Below are 4,218 nucleotides of genomic sequence, written 5' to 3'. Positions count from 1 at the left end.
CACGTTCTAGTGCCGGTGAACTCTGACAACCACATGATGCAGCACAATGTAGTTCACTCCTACTGGTTACACCTATGGAGATGATCAACCATGGGAGTTGAACCATTTAACAACGCAAGAAATTCAAATAGAGATTTGAGCAGGACCTACTGACCATTTAGGAGGAGTAGGTTTTCATAAGCAGGACCTACTGAACAAAGCTAGTGGAGATTTAATTATTATTATTTTTTATATTAAATGAGTTAGATATTTAAAGTAATGTTTTTAAAAAGTTGGAGGGGTTAGTCAAAGATGCCCATTCTGGCGCTACTTGTCTTGCCTTAAGCCAGGTGTGGTCTGTGTGTTTGCACAAACAAACTGCCTATCAATGACCTGTCTTTGACCGTTTAAGGTCACTATACGAGGGTCACTGAAGATTCCTCCATCAACTTAGTAACCGTGTCAAGTGACATTGACATATGTACTGTATGGAAACTGCCATGGATTGAGCCGTTATGGCGTCGAGGTAATGTTTATTGGTGAAGCTGACAGACAGTGAATTAGAAGAACAAAGTGGTGCATATTCGGTTCTGTGAAGTGCTGTCCTTTTTTTGTGTTCTTTATTTCTCTACCAAACCAAGCAAAGATATTGTCGTTATTTCTCACCAATTTAATCTGTCAGATGATAGTAATTTAGTTACTGTTGCCGATAGCCCAATTTGGGCCTCACATGGATGCTATCATTCTATTGGCCTTGCATACCATGGCACACACAGGATATGTTACAATATCACCAGTTACTGACATTGTTACCATGGTCGCCCTATTGATGTCCAGAAAGGAACATGTAGGCCTATAGATTACATTGACTTTTAGCCTTTGTTACACCAAGATGGCTCTCTAAGACAGCATTGAAGTGCTTGATATTAAGATAAGTTACCTTTCACTGACATATTTCATTTAAAACCAGAAGCCTATCTGAAGAACCAAAACGACAGTTGCTGACGTAGAAATGGGGAAAATGTAGAAAGGATATGTTTCCAATGATATACAAAGGACTGGTCTCAATGTTTTCTTTATTTTGTTTAAAGAAATATACCCATTTTCTAATGCAATTAGATGGTGATCCTATTCATGAAATCTCTGCAGTGCGATAAAAACAACAACACAGAGTTACATATGGGGTAAAAAAACAAAGTCAAAAAATGTAAAGTCAAAAAATGCAATCGATTGTCCTACAACATGAATTTAGTAGGATCCAATGCCATAAATATGCACATTCATGCAATTTCGATGAACATATGATGCAGTTTGCAGGATTAGAGGAATGCAACATCTCCTTTACAGTGCAATTCATTGAGACGCCAGATCAAATATTACAGCTACTGGCTGAGCCGTATTTGATTTCTATGCACCATCTAGTGGTAGTTTTATAAACTTCAGGTTGTTGAAAGCAAGTCAGTCAATGTTGTGGATCACTGCGCACTCGGCACTTGAATCCAAAGGTTTTTGTTCTGAATGCGCTGTCTCTTATTGGTGTATGTATGTTGTCAATGGAAATTTGCTTTAAAGCAGCAATCAGTAGTTGAAACTATAACAATGGGTACTCCCCACCCCTGTTTTGCTGAGGGATGGGGATGGAGAAATGTAACCACTCAAATTCATAGACAGAGCTATGGATGCAAGGACTGACCATCCATGATATCAAAATGATATAGTTTTAACCATTTTGAGGCTGTTGGTTTACATTTACTTTGTTTGCAAACAGAAAATATAAGATCGTTTTACTGGGTTCTGATGGTGAACGTCAGTTGAACTATGCTCATAAGGCATATTTATAACTTATATTCTTCAAGACTCAATGGGTACATATCATTCATTTATAAGGCCAAAAATGAATGTAGCAACTGCATATTGACCCATTTTAATAAAATATTATCTCACTCCATCCAAAGCTGTTTAGCAAGTCCCTTCACCTGTCAATCAAATCAATTTGTTTGTATTACATGAACTGAGTGTGAAGTGGAAACAATTCCATGATGTATGACTGCCATTTTAATGTTTTTGGAGGGTTTTTTTGTTCACTTTTTATTGTTCTCAGTGGGCAGGGATACATTTTTAATTTAAATAATTTAGCAGACGCTCTTATCCAGAGTGACTTAAATTAGCAATTAGGGTTAAGTGCCTTGCTCAAGGGCACATCGACAGATTTTTCATCTATGAAGCAGATAAACCCGTTTTTACATTTGGGAATTCTTCAGGCCAGGTTATGGCAGAACAAATGTGGACTGTAGTAGACCCAACCTACTTCTGTTATCAATCTCACTCTTGGTGACGTCACTTTTTTGACTGCTGTTGGTTTTTGTTACTTTCTGCAATTATTTTTACTCTAGGTTACTGCATGACTGGATTCCAAAGTACCGGTGACATTTTAAGAAATCAACCAACTTGAAACAGTCCATCCACATGACTGAAATAGGTGTTTCCTACCGTCATTCCTAATTCAAAGGGTGTATACAGGTACAGTGGGGAGAACAAGTATTTGATACACTGCCGATTTTGCAGGTTTTCCTACTTATAAAGCATGTAGAGTATAATTTTTATCATAGGTACACTTCAACTGTGAGAGACGGAATCTAAAACAAAAATCCAGAAAATCACATTGTATGATTTTTAAGTAATTAATTTGCATTTTATTGCATGACATAAGTATTTGATACATCAGAAAAGCAGAACTTAATATTTGGTACAGAAACCTTTGTTTGCAATTATAGAGATCATACGTTTCCTGTAGGTCTTGACCAGGTTTGCACACACTGCAGCAGGGATTTTGGCCCACTCCTCCATACAGACCTTCTCCAGATCCTTCAGGTTTCGGGGCTGTCGCTGGGCAATATGGACTTTCAGCTCCCTCCAAAGATTTTCTATTGGGTTCAGGTCTGGAGACTGGCTATGCCACTCCAGGACCTTGAGATGCTTCTTACGGAGCCACTCCTTAGTTGCCCTGGCTGTGTGTTTCGGGTCGTTGTCATGCTGGAAAACCCAGCCACGACCCATCTTCAATGCTCTTACTGAGGGAAGGAGGTTGTTGGCCAAGATCTCGCGATACATGGCCCCATCCATCCTCCCCTCAATACGGTGCAGTCGTCCTGTCCCCTTTGCGGAAAAGCATCCCCAAAGAATGATGTTTCCACCTCCATGCTTCACGGTTGGGATGGTGTTCTTGGGGTTGTACTCATCCTTCTTCCTCCAAACACGGTGAGTGGAGTTTAGACCAAAAAGCTCTATTTTTGTCTCATCAGACCACATGACCTTCTCCCATTCCTCCTCTGGATCTTCTGAACTTCCATTTTCTAATAATTATGCCAACAGTTGTTGCCTTCTCACCAAGCTGCTTGCCTATTGTCCTGTAGCCCATCCCAGCCTTGTGCAGGTCTACAATTTTATCCCTGATGTCCTTACACAGCTCTCTGGTCTTGGCCATTGTGGAGAGGTTGGAGTCTGTTTGATTGCGTGTGTGGACAGGTGTCTTTTATACAGGTAACGAGTTCAAACAGGTGCAGTTAATACAGGTAATGAGTGGAGAACAGGAGGGCTTCTTAAAGAAAAACTAACAGGTCTGTGAGAGCCGGAATTCTTACTGGTTGGTAGGTGATCAAATACTTATGTCATGCAATAAATTGCAAACCTGGTCAAGACCTACAGGAAACGTATGATCTCTGTAATTGCAAACAAAGGTTTCTGTACCAAATATTAAGTTCTGCTTTTCTGATGTATCAAATACTTATGTCATGCAATAAAATGCAAATTAATTACTTAAAAATCATACAATGTGATTTTCTGGATTTTTGTTTTAGATTCCGTCTCTCACAGTTGAAGTGTACATATGATAAAAATTACAGACCTCTACATGCTTTGTAAGTAGGAAAACCTGGAGAATCTGCAGTGTATCAAATACTTGTTCTCCCCACTGTATGTGTAAAGCATGTTACTTTACAAATCTAAGGTTTAACTTCACAATGAGCGACTAGGACCATAACTATCCATTACAGAACAACAGGCCTTTCTGCCTCAATCTGTAGTACTGGTATCTTTAGTAGGAATGTTATATTTGGGTGTCTGAACTTGAATTAAATCTCTCACAAAGGGGAAAACCGACTGAGCAAAATCAGTGGTGTGTACAGTTTCTCTTGTTCATCTTGTAAGAGTATTATATGCAACCAGAGTATGGTTTGCACT

The sequence above is a fragment of the Coregonus lavaretus genome, assembly GCF_964263955.1.
Source record: "Coregonus lavaretus genome assembly, chromosome: 3".
In the NCBI taxonomy this organism is placed as follows: Eukaryota; Metazoa; Chordata; class Actinopteri; order Salmoniformes; family Salmonidae; genus Coregonus; species Coregonus lavaretus.
The sequence above is the reverse complement of the archived record's forward strand: the minus strand, read 5'-3'. Positions refer to the sequence as shown.